The sequence below is a fragment of the Canis aureus genome, chromosome 17 (assembly GCF_053574225.1).
Source record: "Canis aureus isolate CA01 chromosome 17, VMU_Caureus_v.1.0, whole genome shotgun sequence".
NCBI lineage: Eukaryota > Metazoa > Chordata > Mammalia > Carnivora > Canidae > Canis > Canis aureus.
The window spans coordinates 50098248-50118471 of record NC_135627.1 but is presented as its reverse complement, the minus strand read 5'-3'; the positions used below and the strand labels follow the sequence as shown (position 1 = coordinate 50118471).

Genomic DNA, 20224 nt, shown 5'->3' with positions numbered 1-20224 from the left:
TTTATTTATTTATTAGAGACATAGAGAGAGAGAGAGAGAGAGAGGCAGTGAGAGAAGCAGGCTCCATGCAGGGAGCCTGACGTGGGACTTGATCTCAGGTCTCCAGGATCACGCCCTGGGTTGAAATTGGCGCTAAACCGCTGAGCCACCAGGGCTGCCCTATGTAATAGTTTTTTAACTGTTTTTTTCTTCTACTTAATTGTGCCTCCTTCCACATTGTTCTTATGTAGATATCTGCACTTCTGAATAATTATTATCTGGATACCATTTAATTGATTTATAACCCAATTTCTTCTTCATTTCAATAAACTCATTGGTATTTCCACAATACCAATACCAATTGGTCTTCAGATCAGGTCTTACAGAAAAATAATGCTCCTTATATTCATTCAACCAAGCACGTGCCAGCCTCAAAGAGTTATATATCCTGGTGTCCTAACCTTTAGAAGATCCATATGGTTGCATTTTTTAGAAAACATGTGCTACTGTAGAGCAAGGAACAATGAGGAGCTTACCACCACACATTCAGATCCTAAGTGATATTTCTTACTCTTCTCATGCCCATATTTACATGCTCCTGTCATACTTCCCAATATTTGAAATAGAGTCTATTCATGGCAAACAATCCACCAGTCATAGTGGGAGACTTTACTGGTACATTATTTCCATCTGGTCCTCGGAGCTCAGAAAAAGGAATCACATCCCATCTGAAGTGGAGCCCCAGCTGAATCCTCCCTGTACCAGACAGGACAACAAGCTGTAGACAAGCATATCTGCACTGATAATATCAGTTGGTGGGCAAGCCATGGTCTGCCAGTACTCCTAGATGACAGCCAGCAAGGGTTGCAATTATGGCACATTCATTTCACAGTAGCTATCTAACAAGACCAGAACTTTTCCTATAGCATGGGTTGCTCCAATCATTCTTCCTTGAATCAATCCCTCACACTTTGTATTTCTTACTACTTTAACATTTCCAACAAGGTATTTGGGGACATATTTATCCAGCTCTCCTTTCAAATCATCAAAGTCACTATCATTATTCATGGAGGCGATTTCATGAAGATGAGATGCTGGTATGCTATCTATGACTGTGCACTGTCTTGCACAGTCTACTTGACCAGATAGACTTTTCTTTACATACTGCATTCCTTAAGTCTGGCAAACCTTCATGGTAGGCCAAGAAGTTACATATTAAAGTATGTATCTGAGAACCTAAGTCTCTCAATTTGTGATTACTTTCATTAAAAATTATATCCAACTTAGTTTTTTTTAATCTTTTAAAATTTTATTTATTTATTTAAGAGACAGAGAGAGAGGGAGAGCACATGCAAGTATGAGCATGATGGGGGGAAGGGCAGAAGAAAAGGGAAAAGCAGGCTCCCCACTGAGCAGGGAGCCCGATGTGGGGCTCAATCTCAGGACCCTGAGATCATGACCTAAGCTGAAGGCAGATGCACAACTGAGCCACCCAGGCACCCCAAAAATTATATCCAATTTAGAAGAGAATTTAACATTTTTACTGTATCTTCAACATGATTATCATATCACAGTTTTGTCTGCTTTGAACTATGACTCTAACACTGGACTTGGCACTTGCATGAAACAGGGATAGAATATTTTAGGGAATTATCCATAGGGCCCAGACCCCTTTATAGGCACATTCTTAAGGAACTGAATAATTTGACTGAAGTTGAAATAAACAAAAAGCAAAACCATCCAGGTCACAGATGTAAAAAGGCACCTGAACAGAAATATTGAACAGTTACACTTAGTGTTGTATATCTAGCACAGCTGAAAGGACTTTTTCAATTTCTTGGAGCAGAAGCTGCTGGAGCCAGAAACAAGGGCTGAAGGCTGATTGTGGACCAATGTGAGAGTAAGAATCTCCCAGATGCATTTGGGGGTGGGAGTGGGGATACTTCTGTGGGCTTTACCTCTAGGTAGCCCATGTGGTCCTCATGTTGAAGACCCCAAAAGGATACAGTATGACTCTGAAAATCAGCAGCCCAGGATTAGGCCTTCAGAGACTCTGGCCGTGGCACCCTTCCTCTACCTTAGCCCAGGTCAGATGGAAGAACCAGGTGAGAGCGGCCCTGGGAAGGTGAACAGTCCAATTTCCCACAGGCATAGGACACATTGGTATCCACCAGGACCTGGGGCCTTGCACCCCCATTATTTCTTCTCCCTTTCTCTCTCTTTCTCTCAAAGAAATTAGCCAGGCTTTTAAAATTAAATAAGAATTTTGGGGTACCTGGATGGCTCAGTTGGTTAGATGTCAGACTCTTGATTTCAGCTTAAATCATGATCTCAAGGTTCTGCAGTTGAGTCCTGTGTGGGGCTCTGCATTCAGCTCTGCACTCAGCAGGGAGTCAACTTGAGATTCTCTCTCTCCCTCTCCCTCTCCCTCTAACCTGCCCTCCCACTTGCATGCCCATGTGTACTCTCTCTCTCTCAATATATAAATTATTAATTAATTTAGTTTAATTAAACATGAGTTTAAGAGCAGGTCTTGGGAAATAGCAAGGAAGAAGTTTGAACAGTTCCATGTTTCTCCATTCCAGTTTGAAGTGAATGGAGGATTATTTAAAAAAAAAAAAAAAAATCCAAGTCCTAAGTGAAAGCAAGACAGAAAAGGAGAAGAATAAGGCAAAATAACAGTGCTCCATTGGTAACTGGCTTTTTTTTTTTTTTTTTTTTTTAGAACCTGAAAATCTCCCTTTTGGATTATTTTTTATAGTTTGGTTTCTGTCTTCTAGCATGAAACTGGTATTTACCTTGAGGCCAAACAGCTCCTTTGATGTCCATGACTGCATGAATATATCTTTTCTTATGCAGAAGTAAAGCATTGTGTTTAAGCATGTGGCATACTGATTAGCAGATAGAAGGTGCTAAATAAACAATTTCTTGACTTAAATTGAACAGTAAGCTTTTGTTTTTTTTTTGAGATGCCTTTGGGATTTTATTTGTGTTGGCTATATAAAGTAATTGAAAAATGTAAAAAAAATATGATCTACCTCAGAGTTGCTGGAAGGATAAAGAGCTAATATTTGCAATGACTTAGTTCATCTTTGGCATGCAGTAAGATCTCAAAGTGTTTATTACTTTTGGTGAGCTATTATCAGTAATGAACCCACAAGTAATGGTACTTCTGTTTATATGTGTACATTTTGGTTTCTATACGTATACATTCATATCTGTGCAGGTATTTTAAGATAACTCTAGTATCATGATTAATATGTATCTATAAATTCACTTAAAATTATTCTTGACTTCATCTTTGAAATTTAAAGCATATATTTTTTAAGACATTGTACATTATTACTGCATAATGTGCTTTTTAGGGAATTTTTGAAGAGCTACTCTAATCTTTATAGCTTTCAATATTTTAAAATCTATCTTTAAAATGTGGGATTATCCCCTTGAGTCTATGAGAAAAAGCTCAGTTTCCAAAATTGAAAGAATGTGTGTCATTTCTATCTAGAGCACTGGCACATGTGAATTTTACAGGACTGGGAAGATTAACTAGGAACTCGGTATGATGTAAAGGCATCTGAGAAGCAGTAGGAGATGATACTTGACCTTTTGAGGCTTCTCAGGGGATTGAAGTTAAAGCAACTCCAGGTGGTCTTCAGAATCACTTGACATTTCCCGTAAGTGACTGGGCCAAACAAGAAAAAAGCCAGAGAAAGTCAAGAGTTACAATAAAGTTCCATTTCACCAATTTATGGAATATATTTATTTAAAGTATCTCTTTGGTTCTACAGTTAGTATATCCAAAGTGCCCGACAATACCCAATATGGTACTTGTATTTATCAGTTTTCATCCTTGTGTCTTTTGTCTTGTAATAGCTTCCCCCTCAGAGCTCTCAGTCAATTCCAGAGTTTCAGCAATTGCACTGTGTTGGTTACCTAAATGCATGTTGCCAGTCCCAATGTTTCCTGAATTCAAGATCCATTTATTTATTTAGGCAAGGGTGGGGGAAAGTCTGAGAGTGAGAGAAAAAATCTCAAGCAGACTCCACGTTGAGCGCACAGAGTCTGAGCTCAACATGGACTCAATCTCACAACCCTGAAATCATAACCTGAGCTGAAATAAAGAATCAGATGCCTAATCAACTGAGCTACCCAGGTGCCCCAAGATCCATATTTTTAATACCTACTTTATATCTACATTTGAATAGCCTATCAGTACCCAAGACTCCGGTTCTCCATTTTTCAAGATGAATTAGCATCTACTATTTGATGTGCTCTGTATTTAACTCTATAGATACAAAGATGAAAGAACAATGGAACCACTTTGTAGGAGAGCTTGTCTAAGCCATAGGTTGATTGTTTTTTTTTTTTTTTTGGAAAAGACCAAATAAACCTAATTCACAATAGGAGTTAGAAAGGCTTTTCCAATATACAGGGGGAGTAAACTGCCTCCCCTGCTTTGTGACCATTTTGTACCATACACACTCTCTTATTATACCATTTAGCACATTGATTAGAGTTGTTTCTTTGTACCAGGAGTCAGCGAACTACAAACTACAGGCTAAATCCAGCAGTGGACTGGATCACGAAGGGTGAGTAGTTTACAAGTTGTTAGAAAACCTGATTTTTACTTACTTGCAAGAAAGCTCCTCACCTGAATTTATTGTTTCTGATAAAGAATATCACTACCCTCTGTGATTGCCAAACTAAAAACATAGGATTCTCTCTTATGTTCCAACTGACTTAAATTGTTTACTTGCAATGTCATATACATAGGGGCTAGTCTAAGCTTTGTACACTTAGTAATTTATATGGTGTGTGGGATTTACTTAAGTAAAGAATTTCCAATTTCCATGCATTATTCAGTATAAGCCTTGGAGGGGATATACAAGTGAGAATCTGTGACACATAGCCTTTATGGTAAATCCTATGTCCACATGCTCCTTTCTGTTTCTACTTCCTCCCTCTCTAGTTCAGACCTTTATTATGCTTCATTTGGTTGTCTACTATTGTCTCTTATATTGATTTTCTGAGGCTGACATAACAAATCACTGTAAATTGGGTGGCTTAAAACAGAATTTATTCTCCATTAGTTAAGGAGGACAGAAGCTTGAAATCAAAGTGTCAGCAGGGTTGGTTCCTTCTGGAGACTCTAAAGGAAGAACCATCCCATCCCCTTCTCCCATGTCTGGTGGTTGTAGGCAATCTTTCACATTCTCTGGCTTATAGATACATTATAACAATCTGCTTCCATCTTCATATCACTGTATTTGTGTCCTCTGTCTTCTCCTCTTCTATAAGGACTCTGGTAAGAGCATTTAGGGTCTACCGTAAATCCAAGATGATTTCATCTTGAGATCCTTAACTAATAACATCATCTGCATTCACATTCTGAGGTTCTGGGTAGACAGGATTTTTTTTTCATCTCCCAAATACAATTTATTTTATTTTATTTTATTTTTACTGGAGTTCAATTTGCCAACATATAGCATAACACCCAGTGCTCATCCCATCAAGTGCCCCCCTCAGTGCCCATCACCCAGTCACCCCCACCTCCCCGCCCACCTCCCTTTCCACCACCCCTTGTTCTTTTCCCAGAGTTAGGAGTCTCTCATGTTCTGTCTCCCTCTCTGATATTTCCCACTCATTTTCTCTCCTTTCCCCTTTATTCCCTTTCACTATTTTTTTATATTCCCAAATGAATGAGACCATATAATGTTTGCCCTTCTCCGTTGACTTATTTTACTCAGCATAATACCCTCCAGTTCCATCCACGTCGAAGCAAATGGTGGGTATTTGTCGTTTCTAATGGCTGAGGAATATTCCATCGTATACATAGACCACAGCTTCTTTATCCATTCATCTTTCGATGGACACCGAGGCTCCTTCCACAGTTTGGCTATTGTGGACATTGCTGCTATAAACATCGGGGTGCAGGTGTCCCGACGTTTCACTGCATCTGTATCTTTGGGGTAAATCCCCAGCAGTGGAATTGTTGGGTCGTAGGGCAGGTCTATTTTTAACTCTTTGAGGAACATCCACACAGTTTTCCAGAGTGGCTGCACCAGGTCACATTCCCACAACAGTGCAAGAGGGTTCCCTTTTCTCCACATCATCTCCAACATTAGTTGTTTCCTGACTTGTTAATTTACCCCATTCTCACTGGTGTGAAGTGGTATCTCATTGTGGTTTTGATTTGTATTTTTCTGATGGCAAGTGATGCAGAGCAAACTATAGTAAGAGATGAAGAGGGACACTATATCATACTTAAAGGATCTATCCAACAAGAGGACCTAGCAATCATCAATATTTATGCCCCAAATGTGGGAGCTGCCAAGTATATCAATCAATTAATAACCAAAGTTAAGACATACTTAGATAATAATACACTAATACTTGGTGACTTGAATGTAGCACTTTCTACAATTGACAGATCTTCTAAGCACAACATCACCAAAGAAACAAGAGCTTTAAATGATACACTGGACCAGATGGATTTCACAGATATTTACAGAACTTTACATCCAAACGCAACTGAATAGACATGTTTTTTTTGTGAGACACCATTCAACCTACTACACTTCTCAATCCATTAGTATGCCTTCACTTATTGTGTCACCAGAATATCTTCATTATGCTGAGTTCCAGTCTTGTTACTTCACTGCTCACCCATATTCATAATTTACCCAAGCTCCTCGCAAAGGGCATAAACACCTTTTCTTGCTACTTAATAGTTCTCCATTGCTTCAGGATCCATCCTTTCTTTCTCTGTGTTTTCTTCTAGAACTCTAAACTTGAGCTAAAGTAGCTTACTTCCTTTCTCAAAAAAAACACTATGCTTTCCTGCCTTCTGTCTTTTGGTCATTCCTTCTTTTAACTAGAATGCAAGACCTATCAAATCACTCTTACTAAAAAAATATCTATAATTCTTTTAGCCTCCAAACACAGACAATTTAACAAATTAATTTACTAATTATCCTCCCACCAGGAAATTTTATTGTCCCCTCAAATGTATATGGGATGTTATTTCTCCCTCACTCAAATAATAACAGAAAAACAATTTATTTTCCTTTACATAGATCCTTTTTGCTTATAAAACACACACAGATCTTTGATACTGACTCACATTCACTCCAAATATTATTGAAGTCATTTTTATACTTACGTAGTTTTTCTTAGGTTTAGAGCTAGGTGAGCGCAATGACTGTGTTTTGGTCATTTTATAATTTTGCAGTGGTTAGCATAGGGTTTTAGGAATAATATAATACCACTACACAGAAATTATTGTTCTCTGAGGGATCATGCTAAACTGGTAGCATATAGCCTTAGAATTATGGGACTAATTGTTAGTAGAGATCTACCTCCTTGAGGATTTTGTCTAGAATAATACTAATGTCATTTTTAAAAATCTCAGAATATTATAAAGATTCAATCAAATAATTAATGACAACACCCAATTTATATTACATAGCTAAAAAATAGAGTTTATTAAATGTGATTATGGTAGATCCTTAGAGAATTGTTCCTGAGACAATCTCCCTGTACTCACCATGCAAAGGTGTGTCCTTTTTAAGGGAATAGAAATTACCACTAAACTATGGTTATTGTTCCAATTAAAGTTATCACATCCCTCCTTATAGGATATAGGAACTGAAGAAAAATAAATAATTCATACAAATGCCTTCCTCAAATATTTATTTCTCTAATCTACTTAGGGAGATGTGTCCTTTACTAAGACAATGACTTTTGCCAGAGAATGGTCAATAGAATTAGTCCATTGGTTGAAGTTGTGGATAGAGTTACATGATGGCCATATTTCTCTCTGAGATACAAAATAAAAGTTGCTAAGAAACCTTCTCCAGTTTGCTAAGGCAATAGCCAGATAGTCTCTGCCAATGCTTTGGTGCTTCCTCTGTAGTTGGCTCCTAATTACAAAGGAACAATGCCAGGTTGGGGGCTCAGGATTTTCAACCAGAAATATTCTCCTCTCATACATAGTGGTGAATACAGTGTAGATTTTAGTTAAATATATTCTGTCTATTGAAATTGAAAGAAAAGGGCAAATATAATCCTTTTAACAGGTTTATGTTCCTTAGTATCCTGGAATATTGCTTTCATTATAATTAAAAGATTCAAAGTATAACTTTATCAAGAAATAGAGTCAATCTAACTTTGTCCTAAGAAAAAAACACAAATAACTGAGGTAACATAAGCATGAACTAATGGGTATAAGCATAGTGCATGAATGTTGGAAAATGGAAACTTCCAACCTTCCCTCCTTAATGAAAGAAGAAACATGGATAAAATAAAAGCATTTTGGACATGATGCCACTTGATATCTTTTCCTATAAGATTTATAATGTAATATAGAGCAAGGATAAGGCATATACATTCTAAGGCCAAGTTTATTTGTAGGAAATGGGTTGGAGTTCAAAAATAAAAGATAAAGAAATATATCACACATATTGGATGTGTATCTTTTCAAAAACATGGTATTGCTTTGCTATGGCAAATATGTTTAATGGATTTCAGATATTGTGTAAGAGAGGACCAGCTATTGCCAACTATAGCTCTTATTCATGTACACTTTTTTTTTTTTTTTTTTTTTTTTTTACCAAAGGTCATGATTTCTTCCCTTTTCCCCCAAATCTACAAGGCTCTGTGATATTTACCTGAATGCTTTTATGAAGAACTATAAGTTGAATCACACAAAATTAGTTGTAGGGAAGAAATTCCATGGGTCTTATCTAATATTTGGGCTGTTGTCAGAGTAAAGTACAATTTCATTGGAGAATAATAGGTGGGGAAGTATCTAAAATAGGGCAAGAACAAAGGTACCCAACACTTCCTGTCACCAGAGCCATTTGAGAAGCATTTGTTGTGTCACAGTGAGCCACAGAAGCCAACCAGGCTAAAAACAGGTTGATCCCTCTGGTAAGTGCTGGAGATGTGCCATGAGAGACAGAAAAGCAAGGGATCTGTCATCCATGTCATATTTTCTGATATCATCGAGAATCTCTGAACTTTAATATGGTGTCCAATGGGTCCTAACCATATATGAGCCAAGCCCTAGATCCTATATACGAGCCGGAGTGCATCTCTGCCCCCATCTCCCTGCATCCTCCCTGTGACTTATGGCCACTAAATTCATAGAAAAATTGAGCTAAGAAGCAAAATGACACTCAGAATTGAATGTCAGTCCTGAGCAAGATGGGATGTGAGGCAGGCAGCAATGACATCAACCCTAGCACTGCTCAGAAAGTGGAATCACCCAGACATTTCACTGGGAAACTGTACTGAGTGCTATTCAAATATATAATTCCAGCTACTCTTAAATGCTCTCAAAAGCTATCAGCAAGACTAGGACCTGGAGAAGACCTTTACTAACTACTAAAAGAAAATCTAGAATCACATTTCTGCTTGAGGGAGAAGAGGCAGCTCTGTAACTGATTTGGATGGTTAGGACTCTAGATACAGATGTCCAGCCTGAGGTCCTGGACTTTCAACCAGATCAGAGGTTCTGGATGGGTAATGAGGCAGACAATGCAGTCTTTCAGTATACTTTGAAGTAACTATGTCTAATTCCAAGTAATCTTTTCTTTTGTCTTCTCAGGTTCAACAGAACCTCTTCAGTTACTCCCATGGCCTGTCTGCCATAAAATGGAAGACCTCTCATTTCAGAGAATTCATTTATAATTAAAATTCTCAGTCTGTGATTCCTCCAAGATTCTCCATAGTGCCAGCAAGCCTAGTCAATGTTCAAGATCTATTCTCTCAATGTCTACAAATGGCAGGCTGAGACAGGAAGACTCCTCATAATTCCCATTTCACAGACTCTTCTATGTAATCAGGAATATGTGATAGACAAGCTTTAGGTGATCCTCTGGAAATATATTATTTAATTAAATCCTGATTATAAAAGAAGTACAGTTATATTTGCATCCTTCTGATTTTTCCAATTCATATCATTCAGGGAATTATAGATCATTATTCCACTTTAGTTTTGGTGAGAAGGTAAACTTTCCTCAGGAAAGTCCAACATGAAAAGTTCTCACTGGAAATAAATCCATGTTAGATACATACAACTCCTTTAGCCATCCTTGTATCTCCCATTCCTCATTCTCAAGACTGCATTATGACTATGGATTATCACTATTCAACATTTCATAATTACCATTTCATAAGTTCCTATTTAATCAAATTAAATAATTTGTGTTTATTTATATCTATAGTAAAAACATAGCTGAATAAACACCACACCAGAGTTTTGATGAAACCCACCAGTGAGTTCTACCTAGTGAGGAGGCATGTGTATTATTTCATGATGAAACCATTGATTTGCAAAAGGCATCATATGAAAAAATTTTAACAAAACTTTTGTTAGATTCTACTTACTGATATAGTTCTCATTTCTCAGAAGCTTTATAAGTCAAGAGGATGTAATTTAATGAACCTCTTGAAATATATCATTGAATTATACCCTGAAAATTGTTTTATATCATTACCAATTGTGCTTATTATTTTTTTTAATTTACAACTAATCTAATTATGATTGGTTTAGGAAGAAAATCATAAGGATGAAGATAAGTTGGGTCTTTGTCTCAGCAAATTTCTTGATGCTGGAGATTATATTTTCCACTTTCTTTTTTTTTTTTTTTTTTTTAATTTTTTATTCATTTATGATAGTCACAGAGAGAGAGCGAGAGAGAGAGGCAGAGAGAGAAGCAGGCTCCATGCACCGGGAGCCTGATGTGGGACTCGATCCCAGATCTCCAGGATCGCGCCCTGGGCCAAAGGCAGGCGCCAAACCGCTGCGCCACCCAGGGATCCCTCCACTTTCTTTTTTTTTAAAGATTTTATTTATTTATTCATGAAAAACAGAGAGAGAGAGAGAGAGAGAGAGAGAGGAAGAGACACAGGTAGAGGGAGAAGCAGGCTCCACGCAGGGACCAGACATGGGACCCGATCCCTGGACTCCAGGATCAGGCCCTGGGCTGAAGGCAGTGCTAAACCACTGAGCCACATGGGCTGCCCCTATTTTCTACTTTCATACAAATTCTTCTTATCCATACATAAGGCCTTGAAAAGACTGAAGTAAACTTATTTCATATAGGAGACATTGGGCTTATTATATTTTTCCTGGTTGATTGCAACACATAACCACTTTAAAAGGTACATATTTATCTTAAATAATATTGTGTTAGAGAAATATAATTAAAAATTAAATATCCCAACTCAAAAAGCCTCTCCACAAAGGTAGTGGAGAAAGAGAATACTTTGTTAATGAATAAATATTAAATAAGAATGTGATGTGCAAAACAAGTAGTCCATTAAGAGACCACAAATTGAGAAAGAATGTCCGTCCCCTTACATAGGCAAGCAGGTATAATTCATTACATATATGGTTTCAAGAAAGATAGTAACAAGTCCTCAAATAAGAGGATTCAACAGTACAATTTATTAAACAAATACATCCTAACTTTACCTGGTAATTGTGGTGACCATCAGTGTTAGCTAACTGACTACTAAAAGGAAAACAAGTATATCATATCTTCAGTGCAGGAGGTAGTTTTCCAACATGGAGCAAGATACCCACAAAAATTAAACTTCTACCTTCCCATAGAAACTGGGAAATAGTGACATATCTCCCTTGATGTTTACATTTCAAAAAGCTGGCTCCTAGATCTTTGAGAAAAACATTACTAGGTCATAAAGTTGACAAAAAAAACCTGTCTAGGTTTCTAAAGGTTTACACACATTTCAAAGAAATGAGAGGCATTTAATTACATGTTTTCTAATTTAAATGCTATAAGAACATTGGAGGAGAAGGAGTAATCTCTTCCTTTATTTGCATGGTGCAGAATTAAGCCACTTTTAATCTTTACTCGTCAGTACAGTCATTTCCATGGCAGCCCATAATACTCAAATAGGAAAAGGCGTAGTTTTTATCAATTAATTATAACTTAGTGTTCCTTTCAAAATTCACTAATTTTCCTTAAGTACTACCACCAAGGGTGCCACTGTAAAAATGAACACAAAATTAACGAAAAAAAAAAAAAAAAAAGCCTGAAAGGCAAACAGGGTAGCCATTTTCTTAAATGAGGCAGCTATAGCATGCTCTGCAAGAGACTTCTCCAGAGTCATGGGCCTGGCATATTTCCAGTTCCACCACTAGAGTACCCTTGTTCAAATTGTTCAAAAGCTATAAAACATAGGCTTGATCAGATTATTTTTGACATTTGGTTCCTTAATAGATTTTGCTGCCCAAATACACATACATGCTAACCTTCCTCTAGTATCTCTAAAGACATTGCTGTCACCATCTTAATATCTTAATAAATATCTCTGAAATGTTTTCCTTTTCAATTTTCTTGGAAGGCATGATAGATATTTTTACTCTCAGAGCACCAGGGGTTAGACTTTCACAGTGGTACAGGCCCAACACTTAGGACCTGGTTTTCATGTTTCTGACATTTTTCTCTATTATCATTCGTGTATTTTCTTGTGGGTTATTGGGAAAAGAAAGCTCATGTTGCAACCAGGATACAGAAGAAGTAAAGAGGGAAAATTCAAAAGGTCAATGGAACATTGGGCAAGTGTTTTCATCAGAAAAAAGCAGACAATGGATCCTTTTAGCAGGGCCAGAACTGTCAGTTTCTTGTGTAAAACATAAAGTAAAAGAATAATACTCTAGAGAAACAAACCTAATGGTAGAGAGGGAATAATAAGAACATACCATTTAAAATGCTCCCTGAGGGAAAAATATAAATACAAAGGTAAAAAAAATGATGTTCAAAGAGCTCTTTATAACTTTTATTTTAAAAAGGTAAAAGTGAAAAACAATATGTCCACTTCAAGCTTGTTTCTGACAACACTTAAAGAATAAAATGCTTACTGAGGAAGTATTGAGCACCTGCACACTTTCCTATAGTGGTCTCATTCACCTTGAAAATGAGGTCAAGTTACCTTGACAACTAGGCGCAGCGTTCTTCCAAAAGAGGTGCAAGAGAGCCCATTGTTTTTTTTCTCATACCTCAAAGGTTATTTAATTGAATATGGGAGAACACTTTAAAACTCAAGCAATTTTGCTAGTCCAATGAGGAAAGTTACAACAGATACCACATAGTTAATTGTGTTTTCCATGGTTTTAGGAAAAAGTAGAAATATGTTGTTAATAAGAAGATAGCTAAGATTGCAATTTTTTAAACTAAAGTCTAAATTACTCATTTACAAAATATTTGAGCATCTATGTTCCAAAATATATGCATTCTAGTTTTATAAATATGTATATTTGAATATACATATAAGCATTTATATTACATAATATATGCATTTATATTATATATACATATATATTTACATTTATCACATAATAAATATACATATATACATTGATATTACATAATATATAATATAAATATAATTATATTATATTTATAATATAAAATATAAAAATATTATATAATTATGTGATATAATTATAATTATATAATTTTATGTATATATTTAAACTTCTATAGTGTCTTTATCTCTAATATGTAGTCACTTCTAATTATATAAATAATTACAAGATTGATTTTAAAAATCTAAGATGTAAAAATACTAACCTTAAAAAATGTATGATTAGAGGTGAAATTATGCAGAAACTATAGATTAGAAAAATGAACAGAAAAGCACTACACTGTCTGCTGTTGTAAATACTTCAGACTGCTTAGTCTGGTAAGACTATGTGTCAAAGACCTTGTAAACATTTTATTATTTAACCTTTGTAACATTTCTGAAACAGAGGCATTATTTTTTTCAATTTTACAGTAGGAGGAAATGAAATCCAGTGAGCTTTGTTATACCTAATAAATTCTAAAATAATTTTAAATAATATGTGTTGAATCCCCTGCCTCCTCACCAAAATCTTTGTACAACCTGTCCTCTTGAGAACGCAGTTGGCATTCAGCATGGCAACAAACACTCTTCCAGCAGAGAGTCAATCTCCCGTTCAGAAAAATCTTATATACAAAAAAAAAGAAAGAAAAATCTTATATAAACAAGAAGGGGTCAGATTCTTTAGAATTATCTTTATTTTGTATAGTTTAACAAATGCCTACTCTCTTATCTGGTCCTCATTTGCTAATGAACGCTATTTTCCTTGTAGCTCCTCTGTCACTTCAGGTTGTTCCACTCCTCCAGGGCCTTCACAGGGGCCTCTCCCTCCACCAGGACAGCTCTTCCAGCTCCACAACTCCAGACTCCCACTTTTATCAATTACTAGTCATTGTTCTAGTCCCTATCCCTATTCCTAGTTAATTCTTAGTCCCTATCATTCCTAAATCAAGTGTAATTTCATCAGGTAAGACTTCCCTAACCTGCGAGAGGGATTAGAACTCCCTTCTGCCTTTCATAGTATGCTATACATTTCTTCAAATGGCTTATCAAAATTTTCAGTAACTCAGTTGATATTTATTTATTTAATGTGTGCCTATTCTGGGCTAAAATGTAAGTTCTATGAGGGCAGGGATTGAGTCTATCTTGTTCACTGTTGTATCTTCATTATGTAGCACAGGGCCTCGTGTTGGCTGAAAAGTAAGTAGATGAATAAATAAATAGGTAATCTAAAATTCAATCACAAAGTTCAAAGTTTTGACTCCAGACTGTAAACCTTTAACTGGTAAGCTGGGCTAACTTCTAGAACAAAACCACTTAGCTCATATGGATTTAAGAAGCAGTATCTAATTCTAGGCTGAGTTCTAATTGCTTCCGGGAGATTAAAGTACTAGGAACAAAGCTTTGATTTCAAAATATCTTTATGTTAATGATCACCAATATAATTGTTTTTGGTGAGACAAAAACTACATTAAATTAGTCAATGCACCATTATTACTACCAAAAAGAAGGCCAAAAGGGTTCGCATTCAGCCTGACAATACTCTTCCAGCAGAGATTCAATCTCCCATTCAGAAAAACTTTATATAACCCAAAATCTGGGGTCAGATTCTTTAGAATTATCTTCATTTTGTATAGTTCAACAAATGCCTACTGTCCTATATGGTCCTCATTTGCCAATGTTAGAACAAGAAATATATATTTCTCTGGTGCCTGGAAAGATTACATGTGACTCTAACCACTCAGGCCAATATGGTTGCTGTGGCTCCCCATGAAACCAGTGCGTGGACAGACATTGACCGTATGCTACATCCCAGGTTAGCATTTATTTGTATGAATTACTGCCACTGCCATGTGTATGAAGACTAACATAGCAAATGAAACAAGAAAGATACAAAAGTCTGTTTTTTTATATATAATAAAGCAAAATACAAAGGTATGAAGATTGATGTAGGCATGCTCAGTGGTAGAAGATGTGACTCTTGATCTTGGACTCATGAGTTCAAGGCCCACATTGGGCAAACAGATTACTTAAAAAAAACAAAAACAAAAAGATTGATGTTAAGTCCATGGAATAATTTTAACTGTTTCTGACAGCACAGGGTAGCTTATTTAGAACAAAGGTTTTATCATCAGTTTCAGTTGGAGAGAAACTTCTCAGAACACCTAGAGCAATGGGACACATGGATGGGTCAGCAGTTCAGCATCTGCCCTCGTCTGGGGGTGTGTCCCGAGTCTGGGATGGAGTCCCACATTGGGCTCCCTGCAAGGAGCCTGCTTCTCCCTCTCCCTATGTCTCTGCTTCTCTCTCTGAGTCTCTCTTGAATAAATAAATAAAATATTTTTAAAAATCTAGACTATTAATGGTATCCACTTAAATGTTTTAAAATGTTAAAATATTTATAATTATTACTAATTTTTATTGCATACTGGTTATGATAATACAGGACAAATACATGGCACAAAAGAGTTGTTTTATTTTGTGTTTAACGTACATTTACAACATAGTGACATAGCTTATGTGATGTCTGTAGCAGTTATCAGTGTCACCTCACAAATTCAAATTCTCACTTCAGTATATTTGTTCCCAATGATAAGGTGACACTTCCACATCTTCTACCTTATGGTGAGTATGGAGTATGATTTTAAACTTTGTTGATAGAGGACTCTGGAAAGACACTGCGAGGGTAAGGGAGCTTCTCTTTCCTGGTTAGAATAAATGGTATTTTGTTTTCTCTTGCTCTTGCCACACTGCCAGACAAGGGTAGGTAGGTGTGTAGGGACATTTGGCGTTGCTCTGCTCCATCTGTGCACCCAGAGCACACAGTTCCTTGGTGACCATGCAACCCCAGTCCAGAGGTTCCTTTTTTTTTTTTTTTTTTCCACTTGCTTTATATCTGTAAACTAGCTTTAACTCAGACAATCCAACAAACTTCACGGTTCAAACTAGGTCTTAACATTATCCTGGCAGGGGTGAAATATGTCCTAAGTATGTCTATTTTTTGGTACATTTCCTTAGCTCTAGGAGAAGATGAAAAAGCCTTTAGAACATACTCTTCTCATCTTTTTAGTTATGACTTTATCATAGCTTAATAATTCCTAATATAAAATTTTCTTTATTTGAATTGCTGTGTGGCTTTATCTCCTAATTGGACCAAGACAAATACTTACTCCATACAATATAATGAAGAACATCTTAAAAACTTGCAACTTTTTTTTACCTGTAAATGATTACTATATATATAGTCATATTAAGTTCTCTATCAAAGATCCAGGTCAGAATTACTAGCTTGTAAATAAAAATATTACACACATCATGGTCATATGCTTTATTTCACCGCATCAAAGAGAAAAGCTATGGCTTTATATATAAATAGGTGTGTCATATTTTTTTTTTCACTGTGAGAATTCTATTATTTAGAGACAAATATAAAAACTACCCCTTTCACTTAAATAGTGACTTTGTGAATAGACACATATTAAAAACACTGAGATTCAATTTCTGAATCTGTGGCCCTTACTTATTATTCTTATCAAATACCAAGGAGAAAAAACAACACAAGTATTTTCTTATAAGATATTTAAAGGGGTAAATTTTTATTGAAACTGTATTAAAACAATGGATTTATAATGCACTTTTAGTTATTGGAGCAATATAACTGCCTCTCTATTAGCTATCGTCCAGGAGCTGTTCTCCTCTAGCCAACATACGACTTGGTAGCGGCAGAAAGACCTTAAGTTGGATACATGTGGGAGACTAAAAGCCAACATTGAGATAAAATCAGTTCTTGCAAATTGAACAAGAATCGAGTGATGGAAATCCAGCCAGACAGGCAAAGCATTTTATCTGGAGATTACAATGGTGAGTACTAAACAATAATGGGTCATGACAGGTGGACAGACAGGCAGGCCGTCACACTAGTGTCCAGGAATACCAGCAAGAGTGTAAGGGTTAGGTTTAAGTAACTTAAAACTAAGCTAAGTCAGCTAAGTGCTAAAGCAAAGATTCTAGAGAGGATTACAGGGACACCAAAGAAATTGGAGAGAGGTAGCATAATTCCCACTGCAGGGCTAAAATTTTCGTGACAAGATTGGAATATAGAATCTTCAAGGACGGATTGATACACAATCCTGGGTGAATAGGGGAAATGTACAGGAAATCCAAACCAGGACCCAACATGAGATTAAACAAGGGACAGAAACTCAGTTACTTGATACAGAATATAGGATGGCTTCATCTCAAAAATCAAATGTGGAAGGAGAAGTCACCACAAGAAAAAAGTGCAGTTATCAAAAAGTTGCCTCGGTGTGGAAAGGCAGACCTGCTGGCTTGGAACTTGTAAATTTCTCTGACTAAAATCTTTCTTGATCCTGGGGTTGGATTAACTCTAGCTCAGAAGGCAGCCTGAAATTAAGTGCTTCCAGTTCTAGTTGTAAGGGATGACAGTGAATGGGGGCAGAGAAATAGGGCATTAAGTCTTTTATTTTTATTTTTTTTATTTTGATTTATTTTTCCACAAGAGACACAGAGAGAGAGAGAGGCAGAGACACAGGCAGAGGGAGAAGCAGGCTCCATGCAGGGAGCCCGATGTGGGACTCGATCCCGGGTCTCCAGGATCAGGCCCTGGGCTGAAGGCGGCGCTAAACCGCTGAGCCACCCAGGTTGCCCTGGCATTAAGTCTTTATTATAGAAATAATGTATTTCTATTTTTTTTGTATTTCTATTTTTTAAATAAATGTTTATACATAACAAAAAATTAGAAAATTAAAAAAAATAAACTTAAATAAATACATGGATAATAGTTACAGCAAAGCATATGCTCTAATAATGGAGTAAAAGCTGCTTGGATCTCCATGGTACCACCAACTTGGGAGATTTTAGTTCTAAACAAGCAGAAGGATGATACAGTCTCTTGCCATGATTAAAACTGTGTAAACCACCATAGATGTGCTCCTCAAATAGTTTGCCAAGTATCTTTCTAGGGCTACTATAGCTACTGCGTGAATGGATTGGCCTGAGTGGTTATGTCCTTAATGTGCACACCATCGACAAGTTGACATGTCTTCTCACACACTGGTAACTACTCTAATTCATTTAGAGTCTTCAGAACATCTATTACTTTTCCAAATACTGTATATTTCATGTCCAAATGTGACTGCTTGCCATAGGCAAAGAACTGAAATCCACTGGTGTTTGGGCTATTGTTAGCCGTAGATACAACACCTCTAATACTGTGCTTAAGAAAGTTGCTATATTCATCCTCAAATTCCTTGCCCCAGATACTGTTACCACCTCTTCCTGTACCTGTCAGATCTCCTGTTTCAACTGTAAAACCCTTGATATGTCTATGAAATATGCAGCCATTGTAGTAATTACTGGTACTAAGAGCCAAAAAATTTCTCACAAGTTTTGGGTGTCCTCTCACAGAAGCCTTCTATTTTAATATCACTCACATCTGTATGCAGTGTCACTGACATTTTTCTTCTTGATGGTTTCAGGAAACATTGTTGCTAATTTCTCACAGTCTTATCAAGAGAAGTTAGAAAATGAGTCTCACTTCGGGTAGCACAGCTGTTGTTAAAACAGAAAAAGATGTAATCTCAGATGCCCGTGATTCAAAATTACTGTCTTCAGGCTACCCTGCATTTCTATTTTGAAGTCCACTGAAAATTAGAATTCACCTATATTTATTATCTCCATATGTGGGCAGTGTCTCAAAGTATTAAATAACAGAAGACAATCAGGTAAAAGGAAAGAAACAGAGGGATTAAAAAGAAGCATGCTTGACTTTCATAAAGTCAATTATTTGATTGCTAAACATTGTAAGTTAGCATTATACAGAAAATTCACTTTGTTAGGACAATAAGGTACAGCGGAAATAAGAGGAAGATATGGTCTCTGGTTTTATACCACAATTCTCCCCTACATTACTGCATAAACTTGTACAAATCACTTCACTTCTCCTTGCCATAATTTTATCTATTAAAGATGGACCTTTAAAGGAGAAGGTGTATGTTCCAGGTATCCATTGCTGTGGAACAAAGGACCACAAAACTTAGTGGTAAAACTCCTTCAACCATTCAACTGTGTCACACAAATTTTGTGGGTCAGAACTTCCAGCAGAGATCAACTGCATAATTCTACTGTTCCATGTGGCGTAATAGAGGCCACTTGATGATATTCAACTATTAGTCTTATTGAAAGGTGCGAATTGCAAAGTCCCATATCATCATTTGGAGGGTATATCTGAAAGGCTGAGCTCAACTGGAATTATCAGCAAAATGCCTAAATGTAGCCTCTTCAGTATGGCAGCTGCACCCTCTAGTTAGATTTCTTATATGGTAGGTCAGGGTGTCAAGTGAAGAAGGTGGAAGTTGAGTGATATTTGACAATCTAGAACCACTCCTGCCATGCTCTGGTGGTTGAAGCAATCTCAACCACATATGTATTCAAGGAGAGGGATCATTAACCCTCATACCCATAAGAGAAGTTTCAAATAAATAATTTGCTTCCACACTTAAACCACTGTAGTACATGCCCTGCTTATAACAGTGTTGATCTTCCTCCATGATGCGAGAACCTCCAAATGTCTCATTCTGCTGTATTCCGAAGCTCAGGTTCAAGATCCAGAATCACCATTTAAATCATATCTAGCTATAAAAATATCTTGGTTTTGTGTTTTTTCCCCCGCTTGGATAACTGATACTCTTAGACTGTAGATCTATGGAATGAAGAGACAATTGATCTGTCCCCCAGCCACCTAATGTCCCAAGATGAAACGGGCACAGGGTAACTTTAGTAAATATTCCTTTTCCAGAATGGAGAAAATAAGACATAGCAAATCACTATCATGTAGCAATTCTTAAATAGA

At 36.6% G+C, this 20224-nt stretch overlaps 2 pseudogenes; both read right to left on the bottom strand.

The window, feature by feature from the left end:
• Nucleotides 1-222: 222 nt before the first annotated feature.
• Nucleotides 223-2808, bottom strand: LOC144288154 (polypeptide N-acetylgalactosaminyltransferase 11-like; annotated as a pseudogene).
• Nucleotides 2809-18346: 15538 nt separating this feature from the next.
• Nucleotides 18347-18830, bottom strand: LOC144287555 (peptidyl-prolyl cis-trans isomerase-like 3; annotated as a pseudogene).
• Between the last annotated feature and the right edge of the window lie 1394 nt (nt 18831-20224).